This window comes from Daucus carota, chromosome 1 (assembly GCF_001625215.2).
Source record: "Daucus carota subsp. sativus chromosome 1, DH1 v3.0, whole genome shotgun sequence".
Taxonomy (NCBI): domain Eukaryota; kingdom Viridiplantae; phylum Streptophyta; class Magnoliopsida; order Apiales; family Apiaceae; genus Daucus; species Daucus carota.
The window spans coordinates 25,158,603-25,175,140 of NC_030381.2; the positions used below are offsets into that span (position 1 = coordinate 25,158,603).

General features: G+C 34.8%; 1 long non-coding RNA gene across 1 annotated transcript; it reads right to left on the reverse strand.

The window, feature by feature from the left end:
• Nucleotides 1-2,889: 2,889 nt before the first annotated feature.
• Nucleotides 2,890-5,833, reverse strand: LOC135150832 (uncharacterized). Its single transcript, XR_010289216.1, has 2 exons — nt 5,678-5,833; nt 2,890-3,168 (listed from the first exon to the last, which is right to left on the reverse strand). It is a non-coding gene; the product is annotated as an uncharacterized LOC135150832 (long non-coding RNA).
• Nucleotides 5,834-16,538: the final 10,705 nt, after the last annotated feature.

Below are 16,538 nucleotides of genomic sequence, written 5' to 3' on the forward strand. Positions count from 1 at the left end.
TCATACTTCCATCTTTCTTCTTTACAAACAACACTGGTGCTCCCCATGGGGATACACTCGGTCTGATCACTCCTTTTTCCAATAACTCTTGTAATTGTTTTGCCAATTCTTTCATCTCTACGGGTGCCATCCTATACGGGGCTTTGGATATCGGCTCCGTTCCAGGTGCTAAGTCAATTGCAAATTCTATCTCTCTATCTGGAGGAAGTCCTGGTAACTCATCCGGAAACACGTCTGGAAATTCATTCACTACAGGAATATTTTCAAGTTTTACTGGTTCTTGACTTTTATTAATTACATAGGCAATATAGGCTTCGCATCCTTGACGTAACATCCTTTTTGCTTGCATCATGGTTAAGAACTTCTTCACTTGCTTTTGTCCTCTAAACGTTATTATCTTATCGTCTGGTGCCTTTAGTATTACCTTCTTATTTTTACAATCTATCTGCGCACTATGTTTAGACAACCAATCCATCCCTAAAATTACATCAAATTCCCCCAACTTGAAAGGTATCAAGTCAGCGCAAAATTTACTTCCTAAAATCTCAACTTCACAATTAGGACAAACTTGATTAACGGAAATACGATCCTGATTAGCTAGTTCTACATTCATAACCTCATTCAACAATTCAACCGGACAATTCAACTTATCAACAAAAGCTTGAGAAATAAATGATCTAGTAGCTCCGGAATCAATTAACACCTTGGCATTTATAGAGTTTACATTAAGCGTACCTGTCACCACATCGGCATCCTGAATAGCATCTTTCACTGACATATCAAAGACTCTTGCCCTAGGAGGTTCATTCACTTCTGGAACCTCCCCTGATGGGATGGCCCCTCTCTATTATCTGGCTTCCTCTTCTTATCCTCTTTAGACTTCTGAAACAACTCATTTTCAGCCTCCGCAATCATTGCCTTCTCAACCACTGCCGCATACGTCTCTAATTGCAAAATAGCTAACTTGCTTCTAATCCAAGGCTTTAGACCTTGTTGGAACCTTTTTGCTTTCTGCCTATCTGTCTCTACATAAGTTGGCACAAACCTAGCCAATTCCGCAAACTTATTCTCATATTCCACCACAGACATATTTCCTTGTTTCAACTCTAAAAAGTTCAACTCCATTTGATCTTGAAGAAACCTAGGAAAATACTTTTCTAAAAACAATTCCTTAAACCTCTCCCAAGTAATCTCAACTGTACCTTCCATATTTTTCACAGATTCCCACCAATACGTTGCTTCATTCTTTAAGTAATGACTAGCAAACTTTGTTTTCTGATCCTCACTTGCTGAAACTAATTCAAAACACTTTTCCATTTCTTTTAGCCATGTTTGGGCTGCAACAGGATCTGCCGAGCCCTTAAACTCTGGAGGATTAACTGCCTGAAAAGTTTTAAAAGTTACCCTAGGATTCTCTTGATGTTGCTGTTGTCGGGTAAGATGAGCAGTTTGTTGAGCCAAAATTTGAATGAGTTGGGCCACAGCAGGATCTACTGGGCCTATATTGACATTCTGGTTATCATTGTTATCATTGATGCTGTTGGTGCCTTCAGGATCACTGTTGGCACGAGTATGTCTTGTTGGAGGCATTCTGTAAAGAAGAAACAATTCACTTAGTCGTTTTAAATCAAATTCTCTTTTTATAAAAAGTTTTTGAGAAAACAGAATTATACATTTTTGAAAACATTTTTGAGATTGTTTAACTAAATAAATTGCATGCTTCTTTACAGAATGTAGAGCAATAAAAGAAAAGGGTTCAATATTATCACAAGAGTTTATGATTGGTACTGAATGTAAAGTAAAGTAAAGCAAGTGCGATAAAGTAAAGGACAAGACTGTAAATAAAAGATGCTGATATATATAAGTCAGTGCTGGAGATACAAGCGTCAAGCGCTTCGTCAAAAGTAAAGTACAACAACAGCAACAGCAAGGCTATCACCTAGTCAGCTCGGTTAGTCTATATATACATGTCAAAATCTGCTGACAACCACAACCACATACCCGTCATCTAGTCAGCTCCGCTAGTCTATATACATACATGTCAAAATCTGCTGACCTGATACATACTACACACTACACACTAATGTACCTAGCACCTCCGCTCTACAACTACTATCATTTAGCTCCCAGGAAAAGTAGGACCTCCAAATGTGTCCAACTCTTTCATTATCCAAATAGCCCAGTCTGCTAAGTCACCATAACCCTCAGCCACGGTATTAAGCTTTGCCATCGCATTCATTCTTACATCCACAATCCTCTGCCTCAGCTCTCGTTCAGCTCTACTAGGGTCCATCATCTGTATGATACGCTCCATCTCTCTGACCTGCCCAAGTAAGTACTGACGCTCCATCCTCATCGCCTCAAACTCATGATAAGGAACAGGGTCTGATGCAGGACGGAAAGAAGTGTGGATAGAAGAACCTCGGGTGGAACTAAGGGTACTGGGTGGGGGTCCACGTATAAAAGGCCTAGCATGATAAGTCGAGGGTATCTTTCTGGATGGAACAACTGCTGCTGCAGCCAACACATCCTCTAAAGAGGGTGAAACAGGCTGGCGAAGCTCAGGTCTCTGAGGAGGTGAGGGTCCATTAACTGTGGTGTCTGAATGTTGTGAATATGGAGGAATGATAGGGTCGGACATCATAAATATCTGCAAATCAATATAACAGAACACCTATGAGAATTCCTGATATCACAAGAGCCTACTTCTCACTAATACTCACCTCTCACGTTCTATCTATCTATCACTCATTTCTAGTCCTAATCTTCTACCCAACCTAACAATCTAGGCTTGTTTCATTGACTTAAAACCTGTCGCTCTGATACCAACCTGTGGCGCCCTCCAAACCCGGGTCAGAAGTTTGGGGTCCACATCTCAACATAAACCTGTAATTAATGATATAATATATATAGTGACCCTTCACTGTCCTTGGATCGCAACAGGTTAAAGTATAAAACAAGCCACAACACAACTTTAATTATTACAAACCCAAATCCCAAAATAAAAACTTAAATCTTACAAGCTTACACGCCATTTGTGTCTCGTTATTCAAACTAGTACATATATGAAAAGCCAGGTGCTGCTGATAGCTCTCTTCATCTCCTAGCCTGGAATCCTGACCTTACTACTAGCCTGAGGGTCATCGTTACCAACTTTCTCTGCCTTCACTGGAAAGAACATAAAATACCGCAAGAGTGAGCTAACCAGCTCAGCAAGTATAACAATATCAATTTAAAATATTAATCATAAGCTGAAGGGAACCAGTGTCTCAAGGAATCAATCTCAATACCAAGATTTGTTTTTAGAACATTGATTAGAATTGGATATTAAATTTATTTTTAAAAATCAAAGGTTAGGCTGCTGATCAGTCAGACACTAACCCCGAGCAGGTCCCACCATGCTCGTTTACTGGATCCAAGGCACACATTGGCCTAAAGTGACCACTCATCTGGTCTGACCATTCATCTGGTCCAATTTTAGAAAACTATCCAATTCTATCACAATCAAGATGATCAACAATATTATTCAATAAAATAAGAACGTCAATATCATAAATAAATTTTGAAGCAGAAGCAACTACTATTCAAAGTGTCTCAAATGGATCTCAAAGGAGAAATGAGAATTATCTTCATGGTTTTAGCAAAGAATCAGATATTGCCTTATAGGATGGCAAAGCACGTCAAAGTTTCGTGTTTACATGAAGGAGGGTTCTAGGTTCACAAAAAGAATCCAAGTATAAATGAATGCTGTTAAGATCAAGAAACTGGAGTTTATGGAAAGAATCAATCAACTGTAAGTTATATGTCATAACAGATGTTATTTGGGGTCGTTCAACTGGTTACGGTTTGAAATAAAAGTGATTGATAACTGGTTGAGGTATCGAGGGTATATTTTTGAAATGAAATTAGGTTGTTATGGTAATCATTTAGAAGTTTTAAAGATGGAAGGTTTACAATTGAAATAAGTTTCGTAGCAGGTATCAAAGAATCGGTCAAAGGTTCAAGAATCAATAAGGTAAGTAATCCATAATATAGTTCAAGAAATCTGGTTGAAGGTTCAAGAATCAATAGGATAAATAATCCATAAAATAGTTCAAGAAATTTGGTTAAAGGTTCAAGAATCAATAGGATAAATAATCCATGCGATAATTCAATAGGTCACAGGACTTCATCAGAAAGTTCACTAAATAATCACAACAGATACAACATATAATTGAAGGAAAGTCTGAGGGAACTTGCCTTATATAGCTGATCTCAAATTTCAACTACGCTTGCTCGCTATACTACTCTATCACCACTTGCTTTCCCTTCCTACGTCTCGCTTCTTCTGCTAATCACAACAATTCTTTATCAATATATGATCTCATACTATTCTTATCATCCTTTATTCGAAACGAGCTTCTATCTACCCTTCGTTTCACCCAAATCCGATTTACGGATCAAAAGATATGTCAAACACAATTTTATATCAATCACGTAAACACATAACATATCAATCAGATAGCACATAGCTCATATCACATAAAATATTTAATAAAATATATTTTTCAAAAGAGGTTTGAAGTCAAACAGACTTTTCTGGTATTTATTAAGAATTTTTAAACATTTTTCGGAATTAAAACGGGTCAAAGAATCATTTTATAAATAAATAATCAATTTTGGATACTCGAAATCACGTCCGAAATCATTTGAAAACAATTAACGAGCTTCAATCATATTTTAGAATAATATTTTAAAGCTCGAAACTATTTTTCGGAATTTTAAAATCATTTAAAATTATTTAAAATAATTAAATCTAATTAATAAATCAATTAAAATCAATTAATAATTAATTAAAACAATTAATCAATTAATAATTAAATTAATTGACTAATTATAATAATTAATTATTAATTAAAATTAATTAATAAATTAAATCAGATTTACTTTTGAATTAATAAATAATTAAAAACAATTTTTGAAATTAAAATAAATGATTTTCGAAATTAAATTAAATAAATAAAACTTTTAAAAGATTTTGAAAGTCCAGGGTCTAAAACGTAAGTTTAGAAACTTGGGGGCAGGGGTTAAGTTGAAGAAAACGAAACTATAGTATCAAAACTTCACTGTCTTCATAAGTCAGGGGGCTAAACGGAAGTTTTCCGCCGCCGCCCCACCGACTTGCCGGAATCGGCGTTCCAGCACACCGTCGCGTTCCAGAAGCTCCAGAACTCGAGTATGCTTACCCTTAAACTTGCTTAAACCATCAAAATCATCATTAAAAGTTTGAATTAGCCGGAATTTGAGAGAGAAGAGTTCGCCGCCGGCGAACTCGTTCTTCTCCGATTTGCTCGTTTCCGAGCTCCACCACCTACAGTCGAGGTACCATTCGACTCCTCTCAACGTGCTCTACTAATTCCCATCCTCAAAACACACCCAGATTTGTTAAATACGAAAGCCCCAAAAAATCAATTAAAAACATTCAAACATTCATATAAACCCTAATTTTCTAATTCAACAATTAAACCTCAAATTGAACACGTTATTGAACTCCAAATCGTGCATATGACATACCAAAATGATCAGGAGAACATTATCTACAACATACAATCATCAAAACACATAAACAACTTCAAAATCAAAAAGCCCTATTTTAAGCTTATTTAATACGAATTTAAATCTCAAAATCCGAACCTACCTGATGATTTCTGAGTGTTTTTGATGATGAAAATGGATTCTACACGTCGAAACCTTCAATTTGGATACTTGAACACCAAAATCCGAGTCCGATAACACCTCCGATTCTTCGTTTGAATCTCAAGAACGCGATAAACTCTCTCGGGAAATTTCTCGGTTTTAACTGGTTTTATGATTTTCGTAATGAAATAAAGTACGGTTAAGGATATTTATACTTATGAATAATTAGTACCCCTTTGGATCATATATGGCATGAAAATACAATGTTTAATAGCTTTATACTAATAAAACGGGTCCAATCGGTACCGGTTTTCGAGATAATCATCAAAACGGGGCTTTTTAATCCGTCATTAGTATGCGGGTCCCACCGTCATCATTACAAGATAAGGATGAACATAAATATCTAGTTTCGCGTTTATCGAGACAAATAGATAATTATCGAATACCGAAAACTCCGCCGGACCGGCTCCAGAACAAACTGTACTCCGGATCGAAAAAGTCAAAACATGAAAAATGTCCGGAATGTTCAAATTAGGCTAAAGGTGAATTTTGTTGAAATTTTCGGGAAGTAAAATCTCGGTACCGTTACAGGTTGACAGTTTTCGAAAAATTAAAATAATTAATAATTAAATATAATATACGTAATTAAATCCGTAAATCAAATATAAAATCATACAACAACGCATAAAGCGATATGAAAATATCTAAATAAACTATATTTTATACTGAGCATATAAAAATTGATATTCTTCAAATTTAATCAAAAATGTATAACTAAATTAATAGAACAAGAACCAATTAATTCACAAAATTCACATAATATCCATATAATATTCCTTAATCATTCAAATAATTACACGGATAATCCCAGATGTTACATGGAGGGTTGAGATTCGGTCTCCGGATCTCCAAAGAATTTGTGGTCTTCATACAATTTTGCTCTATATAGGTGACGCCCATGGTTAGGGATGATCTCGGTTACCCGACCCGGGGATGTCATTCTACTAAACACACCGAAATATATCTTTATAATCTTAAACTTAACACTACAACCTAACTTAAAGACATATTTTGCCTTACGTCAAAAGTCTTATAACATACCTCTAAAAGTTCAAAGCACAAGTCTATTATTAAATACACATTTAAAATACTTCTGTCGATTACATAAGAATTCTACTTGCAAATCCCACGAGGTCTAGTACTTCGGTTCATCACATTTTTACCCTTGCCTGAATATTCTTCTCCAGAATTCTTCCCTGTAAAGTTAGTACATAAAATAGGATGAGCTCATAAAGCTCAGTAAGCATATATCGTACTGTTTAACTGAGTTTTATTCACAAAACTTAATAAACCAAATCAATATTTCATCAGACTCATCAAAGTATTTTCTCAAATGAAATATGAGTATGAGTATTCAAACACGTTCACAAGTTCTACTGTTGGGGATCTCAGCCCGCTAAGCAATTGGTTTAGCTGAACTTCCCAAAGGAAGCATCACAATTGACAGAGGCACTGTAAGAATACTCATTTCTCATCAGATAATCATCAATAAGATATTCACCAAAACAACAACATTGAAGGGTACAATATATACTTACAGTTCACAACGTTCTCGAGTCCAACAACTTCATTCCACAAAATATTCACACATTCATTTATTATTATAAGTCACACCTATATTAAGTTTCTAATTACAACTAATCTAATAATCTAATAACCTAATTAAAAATAATTGAATTAAATCAAAACTAAATTGAAAAAAATATAAAAATAAATCGCAAATCAGGAATAAGTAAACGTACCAAATTTAGCAGCTATGCCTCCTAATTTTAGTAAGTCAGCATGTGTTGTGTATATATAAGGAAAAGAGTGACTTTCCTTTTACTTCACTCGATGTGGTACATAATATGATCTTAAGAAAATAAGATTTGAATTGGCGACAGGGGCGGCGCTAAGGGTGGCGCCTAAGCGACAGGGCGGCGTTTGTCTTATATATTTTTTTGATTTAATAACTAGACCACTGGTTATATTCATGAGAATATATTATTATTTCTCGATGTGGTACAAAAGTGGTTTTAAGAAAATAAGATTTGAATTGGCGACACGGTGGCGCTTGCGCCTAAGCGACAGGGCGGCGCCTTGAATTATTTTATTAACTTAGAAACTAGGTCATTTCTTATATTTATAACAATATAATGTATTGTCATTAATGTGGTACGAAGACAAGGTAAGAAAGAAAAGATATTCCCGGGGCGCTAGCAAGGCGCCCGGGGATTCACAGGAGATGCGTAGCCAAAATTAGCAAATTTTTGTTAAACATTGTTTTGACTCTTGTTATATATTCTTATCCTTGCTCTTTTCTTTTATCGATGTGGGTTGAGAGTTTTTCTATTCAATATAGAAATTTTACTATACCACATTGAACAAATAATGAAACCAACTTCAACTTGTTGCATGGAGTGGACAATTCTATTTGTCCCATATCGAGAAGGTTTTGAAAGAAGCGTATCCTTTCAAAGAGACGGAGATATCTTGAATACATATAAAATTGAGAGTATAAAATTACCGAATCCAAAAATAAAATCCATAAAATTGTCATCAGCAAAATCACATTTTGATCGCTCAAGACTTTTTAAGTATTATATTATCTTTAGTGAGTCTCGGCCATCTTTCTCCTTGAGGGTTACACGAAGGCGCTTTTTTTTTTCCCCGCTCGTTTAGGCTATTGGTATTTGGTAGCACTGGTTGTTTAGTGATTTAATTATAACTAAACACACGAATCCACTAAAAACCCTAATGAGAGTCGGCCCCCTATTTCTTTCATTTTTTTCCTTACCCGCCGCCTCTCCTCCGCCTCTACCTTCGTACACTCGATCTAAATAAAGAGATCTTATTCTCCTCTCTCTTGTTTTTCTTGTTTTTTCTTTTCAATAATTTTCAATAATCTTCATCTTTTGGGTGAGATTTTTGATTCTTGCATCCATCTTTTTGGGTGTTTTATGTCTCTCCTTTTGGAGTGGTTTGTGTCTCTCTTTTTGGAGTGGTTGGTGTGTTTTAATATGTTTTGGTGTGTTCAATTATGTTATTTTGGTCCGTTGATAATGATTCAATTGGTGTATCGGGAGATCTGTGAAGCCAGCTTTGAATCTGAAACGGTAGTGATTATCGCAAAAGCTCACCTTGCACAACGAAAGATTGTTCGATATATCGGGACATTTGTATTTCCGACCCAGTTGGCGTAACTGACGGGTATGAACACGGTACTATCACCTGTTTTTTATGTGCACAGGTCAATTGTGATGCTACTATTTTCAAGATTGTTGGTGTCAACTGGATTGCTCTGGAAACCTTTGTAATCATTTTTATTGTCAAGAATATTTGTATTCTGTTTGTTAAACGATCTGAAAATAGAATGACTAGTTATTTAGCTCATTTTATTTCCCAATGAGGTTGTATTATCAGTTCGGGGAATTGTCCTGACTGTGTTTGAGAGTTTTAATGAATGCATTTTGTCAAAAAAAAAAAAAAAAACACACGAATCCACTGCTAGAGTAGATTTGATGTACAAAATTAACTAGTGAAAAATGACAAATTTAAACCCGTCGCTAATCTTAAATTTGCAAGTGTTATCATGTTTTGGCATTGGGAAAGTTTGAGATAACGAAGTTTTACATTGAAATTTTAAGGTTTTATAAAATCAAAAAATCGTCACGAACATGGACTAAATTAAACCATGACAATGATGCACAAAATAGAATTGAATCGAAAGTCATGGATTCAACCATATGCATAGCTTTGTCGAGAGTAGAATTCAAACAAAGTATATATAAATGATGTCCTGTTAATTAACTTAAAGTCAGCTTGGTGATTGACTAAAAAAAGTGGAGAACTAAAATTTTACATTTTTATTAATATTCTTGATGTTAAAATTTTGGAATGAAAATTGTAGATAAAGTCAGTCAGCAGAGCAGGGAAATTCAGTGAGCAGAACGCGTATTTTATTCCATTTTATTTTATTGTTATCGTCATCTGGAAATTGGAAACAGGCGATACGCGTGTCGGATGCTTTAGTTTTCATTTTCTGCTAGTTTGATTCTGCTCGTTCTATAAATTTATTAAGATAATACTCCCTCCGTCCCTCCCATTTCTTATCAAATGGGTTGGGCACGGAGGTTAAGAAATATGTATAAATTAGTGAAAAAGAGAAAGAAAAGTGGGTGAAATGGTGGGACCTATTGATTTTTAATATATAAAAAGAAGATAGTAGAGTAAAAGTAGTGTGAAAAGGAAAGAAAAGTGGAGAAGTGGTGGGACCCATTGACTATTTTTGGTAAGTTTTGAAATGTAAAGAATTGGATGGGACACCCCAAAAAGGAAAGTGTAAAGAAATGGAAGGGACGGAGGGGGTAATAAACTGTGAGCAGGAGGATCTTACGAGGAAAATGGTTGTGAATGTCCAGTGGACTTGACAAATGACAATCGCTTTTCTCCGATTTATTTTATAAATTGTCTAATTATATGAGAAACAATTTCAAGTGTTTTGACTATTTGTTTAAAATATTTGAAAAAAAATATTTTAAATGATTATCATGATTTACATAAATAATTTAAAATATTATATATAATCAAAATATTTGAATTTTTGTGTCAAACAATGATAGAGTATATATTTACATATATTCAAGATGATTTTATTCACATATTTAATTATATTTTTCATTTAATTGATTATTTATTTAATAGATATTAATGTTTTATTGTAAGATGCAGGGAGTTCCTAAAATTGGAAGAAATTGGAATAAAGAGCTTAATTTGGAGATTTATTTGAAGGAAATTCGGATTTGTTGGGTTGCTTGCACATGACTCACTGTTTGGGCCCACACGAAGTTTAGAAAATTTTATTTAATTCAGAGGTGGTCCAATATCCAAAATCCAAATGAATCAGCCCAGAAACAGGGGAGGAAAATCTGCTACGAATTTTCTTTGGAGAAACCAATTCCGTTTGGAAAACTGATTTTTATTTCCTTGTAAGCATTAAAATCATATTTATTTATAGAGACATACATGAGAGAGGAGAATAGTATTGTATAATTAGGTTAGATTAAACCACTTTGTCTCTTCTTCTTCAAGGTTTCGGGATTGAAGATTCCATTGTATAATCCACTTTTATTTCCTTTTATTGATCTATTATGCTAGAGTAGATTTTATTCTGGAATTGAGTTGAACCCTAGTTATGGTTGATGAATGATTATTGACGATCTATTGTTAATTATGTTAATTGCTCTTGCTTATTGAGTTGTGCTAATTAACAATTACAGGTCAGACGTGATTATGTGTATTGTTTGAACCGATATCTATCTACCATCGGAAGTTGGATTTAGATGGTTGTGATTTATCCAATAAGGACATGAACTTCTCTATGGAAATAGGTAGAAGGAATTGTTTGCAAGTTAGGATGTTGTATTTAATGTCTCTGAATTGTATGATACCGTAGAAATAGGCTTGATTGTAATTTAGAGAAGCCACTAATACTCAGAAGAGGTTATTGGTATTTTATAGGGCGCATCTTTCCTCGTGAGTAATATATTTGATTGATTGTGGGAGAAAATCATAATTGCATTAATTCATGCTAGTGGGGATACTTGATTCTAGATATTTTTTATTTAACTATTTTCTAGATTTTATTTGTATTAGTTTAATTTATCTCCCAATTTTTATTGTGTTACTTGTTAGTTGGATTGAATCGAGAATAACTATTGTTTGATAGGTTTGTCTCTGTAGGAGCGACTCTGACTTACCCTACTACATAGTTAGGAGGTCTGGTTAGATATTTGATTATTTGATAGGCACGCGACAGCCTTGTCAAACAACTTAAAAAAAAATAAAAATACTCCCATCGTCTTTTTTACATGTTCTTTCTGAAAAAATTACGTATTTTAAGAATAAATTAGTTGAATATTTGGTTTTCTTAAATAGATACACTGAATTAAATCGATTTATGTGTAAGTGTGTGATAGTCAAATATAGAAATTTGTATTCGAAGGATATTCTTAGGAAAACATTCAAAAAATTGTGGGAAAATAGATTTTTTCGCCAACCAACTTTTTGTGTATTTAGAAACTCACCACTAAACTATAATTTTTGTTCTTATTGTCACTAATGTTAGGTTTGGGTTTTCTTTGGTCAACGTTAAGTTTGGATTTGATCATTAACACTATATTATTTTTTTAGCATTTTTATAATATAGTGATAGTATGCAATATTATGGTGATATGATATGTGTATATATTTTTATATGTAGTACTCTATATGTGCCATACGTAGTTTATCACTTTATCTTGAAAGATGAGAGTTTGACACGCATTTCAAGGCTCCTAAAAGATTCAGTATCATAAATTCCGTTATATTTTTGCAAATACGGTCATAATTCCTAATTAAATTGTGTGCATGTTTGTTTACCAGAAGCATGAGCTTAAAAATAGTTCTTACTTTTCTTAACTCGTTTGTGCAAAAAAGCTAGAAGATATAAGCTGAATGTTAGTTTTTATTTTACAACTTCTACTTCTTTTACAAACAGTTTATAATTTTTAATTTGCTTCTCACTTATACTGTATTTTGTTTTAATTAATTAAGATTTTTTTTTTAAATTCGGTTTTTCTATGGTGTGCTCATGGGCACATGCTAAGCGCGGAAATTTTTATATTTGAAGCATTTTCATTGGCTCCTATTTCTTAATAATGGTGAACCCTCCTGCAAATACACCAATCACACCAATGAAAATGCTCCAAATACCAAAATTTCCGCGTTTAGCATGTGCCCTTGGGCACACACCAGACAAACCCTTTTAAATTAACCCTGCCAGTGCCCGGTGCATTTCATGCAGTTATGGGATTAGATCGCATGCACCAGACACTGGCCAAAAAATCAGTCAATTTGGTTGACTACTCGGTTGAGTACGCATTTTTTTCACGAGACCACGAGTTTCGAGTAATGGGATTCATCTAATGGCCTGTTTGGATAGGAGCATTTCATTTGAAATGCTGAATTTGAACCAAATACCTTGTTTGGATAAATAAAATATTTGAATTTGGATTTGGCCCAAATCTCAGCTAATTAAAATACAAGCCCAGTATAGCATTTGGAAATAACTTTTTATTTGGTGTCATTTGAAATAACAGAAAGCCCATAGGAAACCATCTCGAAACCTCTCTCTCGCGAGTCTCTCTGCTCTCGCTGGGACTCTCGCGTCTCTCTGCTGGGACTCTCGCATCTCTCTCGCGTCTCTCTGCTCGCGTGCTCTCGCTCTCCTCCTCCCTCTCGATCCCCCATCGCTCTCCTCGTCCATTCTCGCTCTGATTACTCTAATGAGGTATGTTTAACACTCAATTGATTCAAAACTTTCGCACAGATGAGATCCTATCAGCAAGTTTCTCATTTTCGTTGGTTTTATGTTGCAGTTCAAGGGGTAATTCAGCTCATTCATCTCATGGGTAAAAATTCCGAACACTACTGTTTATTAATTTACAGATGTTTAATTCTGCTCTTGTTTTTGTATATATTAGAAATTCGTAACTTAATAGTGATTATGTTGATAATTGTATATTTTTCCCCCAACTGAATCACAGAAATTTAAATGTCTCGAATGTTTCACAAAAGCGTTCAAGGGAGGATGAGGAAATGGAGTTTGTAATGTTAGTTATAGGTTTCATTCACGTAGTAGTGGCAGCTTGTTACTGTAAGAATCATAGGTCGAAGGGGTTGACTTGGAATAATTATGATCGCTCTCAAATTAGAGCTACTTGGATGAATACATTAAAGATTGATAGAATTTGTCGTGAACAATTGCGTCTTGATATACGACGATTCGAGAAGTTATGTCATCTTTTTGAAACTAAAGGCGGATTAGTAACTACGAAACATGTCACTGTGAAAGAAGTTGTCGCATTGTTTCTTCACACTCTAGCACATGATTTGAAAAATAGAACTATATAAGCTGTGTTTGCACGTTCTGGAGAGACAGTGAGTCGACAATTTCATATAGTACTTGGATCAGTACTCAAGTTGGGGAAGGATTACATAAGAAAAGTAGACCATGCCACTAGTTATGTCCATGATAACCAATGGAAGTGGTTTGAGGTAATATAAAAGCAAATTCAAATTCAATTGCTAATTATGTAGTTAAAATCATAAGAAATATATTATTGAACAAGAACTAAACATATATTTAGGGTGCTGTTGGAGCCCTTGATGGGACACACATCAAAATGACTGTCCCTGTTGAGGATCGGCCTCGCTATAGAGATAGAAAAGGGGATATTAGCACTAATGTTCTAGCCACGTGTGATCCAGACTTGTGTTTTACATATGTCTTGCCTGGTTGGGAAGGATCAGCATCGGATCCTCGTGTTCTTCGTGATGCCCTCCGTAGATCTAATGGCTTGAAAGTGCCTAGAAGTAAGAATTTGCTCATTCTTTAATTTTGGTCTACCACTTCTCAACACTTAATTATTAAAATGCTTAACTTACATGATGCAGAAAAGTATTTTCTTGTGGATTTGGGCTTTACTAACAGCGAAGGATTCCTATCTCCTTATAAGGGGACTCGATACCATTTGAATTTGTGGCGAGGAAACACTCCTACTAATCACAAAGAGCTTTTCAACTTGAGACACTCGTCCGCTCGCAATACCATTGAGAGGGCTTTTGGATTGTTGAAGAAGCGTTGGGCTATATTGAGAGATGCTAGCTTTTATCCAAAAAAAAATTCAAGTTAGAATCATTAATGCATGTTTTATTCTCCATAACTTTTTGAGGGAGGAAAAAATGGAAGAAAGAGTCTTTATGCAAGAAGTAGAAAGAGACTTGGATAGGATGGAAGGAATTGATGTGGAAGATGACGAAGATGATTACATATCCACCGCTAAATCAACAAACGAATGGAACGAATTTAGAGATGATCTTGCAAAGAAAATGTTTGAAGAATATGTTGGACGGACTAGAGCTATATAAATGTTTTATCAGTTTTATCTAATCAGCAATATGTTCTGTAGTATACTCTGGAATTTTAGTTACAAACTTGGCAATTTTTGTTAATTCTTGGATCCAACTTGCTAATTTCATGTTGATTATTGAATTCACTGTTTTTACTTGGCTGACTTTTGGCTGATTCTGTTAGTGTTTTGGATCACTATTTCTGGTGGTTTATCTTGTATAAAGTAGCAAGAGTAGCTAGTCTTATTGATCTCCTGTTAGCTGCATAGGGTTCTGTTTTTCTTTTGCAGGTTGCAATGGCTGATTGATTATAAATGTCTCTGCTTTTCTTTTCCAGGTCCCGAAGACAAGGAAAACAGCCTATGGCTCCACCAGCTGATCAGCCAACCATACTTGCTCAGAAAAGGGGTTATTTAGCATGGACCCCTGAGATGGACAGCATATTAACATCAACACTGTATGATCAAATTAATGAAGGAAATAAGGGTGACGGAAATTTTAAAAGTCAAGCTTACCAGGCTGTGGTTGATAAGCTGCGGATTGAAAAGAGTATATTAGTTACTGTGGAACATGTGAAGCACCGGATTAAGATTTGGAAGAAACATTATGGTGTGATTTCTGATATTCGAAATTATACCAAATTCAATTGGGACGAAGAAAAGAAGATGCTAGTTATACTGATAGAAGATCTTGTAGAATGGAAAGCTTATTGTGAGGTAAATTAATTTTTCCCTATTAAATATTTTTACATCTGATTTTATGTGTAACAGCGGGTCATCTATGAGTACTGTTAATGTCATCAGAATATATATATATATATATATATATATATATATATACATATATATATATATATAGGTATTCTTTAGTCTCTTTTGGCTTTACAGTTTAATAAGCAGAACTTTGGGTTTTGATCCTCTATAAGTAGTCATTACTTTACTATATTTAAAGTTATCAAAATGAATACCTTGGCTCTCATGTAGGTTCTGTAAACATGTTCTGTAAACAACTAGTATATGATTCCATGTTTTGTTAGTAAACATGGAATCATGTAGGTTCTGTAACTAATTCCTTGGCTCTCAAAATTCTTAGTAGTTTTTTTCACAAAACCAACATGAATACCCCACCTTTTAAGCTTTTTCCAATAGGTAAAGTTACACACTGAATAATTCTTTTTTATCGACTTCCTTCCCGTGTTAAATCAATATTGATGTCACTATTTAATGTGCAAGTACATGAGCCAGATCAGTATTGATTAGTCCTGACCCCTGAAGCTTAAAACGATGAAGTATTTATGTTGATTCTAGGAAATGAGTTTCCTCTGCAGCAAAACTGCAGTGTAAATTTTGCTAATTTCTGTTTGTGTGCTCTATTTCTATCTCTGCATTCCCGGGCTATATCAGTAGTTCAAATACTACTAAGATCAGTTCTGTCATTTACGTACTCTTTTAAGATCAGGTAGCCAGTTAGCCACTCTCACTGTTATAAATTGTTTCCCAGAACTTGTCTTTCTTTTGGTGTATATCAGTGTTAAAAATCTAATATAGATCAACTCTGAACTTGGACAGGGATGTCCAGATGCTTCTGCATACCAGAACAAGTGCATTGAGAATTGGGATGACATATGTACTTTATTTGCCTCCGATAGAGCCACTGGTGATGGTGCAGAGCAGTTTGAGGAGTCAGCTACTGCCATGGAGCTAGAAAATGACATTAGCACTACTGAGACGGGTTCGGGAGAATCAAACAAGAGACAGAAAAGAGATCATTTAGCTGATGCTGTTACCAGTTTCGCAGAGTCATTTAAAGAATATGTGAGCAAAGCAAAAGAGCCTCCAAGACCCACGTGCAAAGAAATATATGAGGTCGTA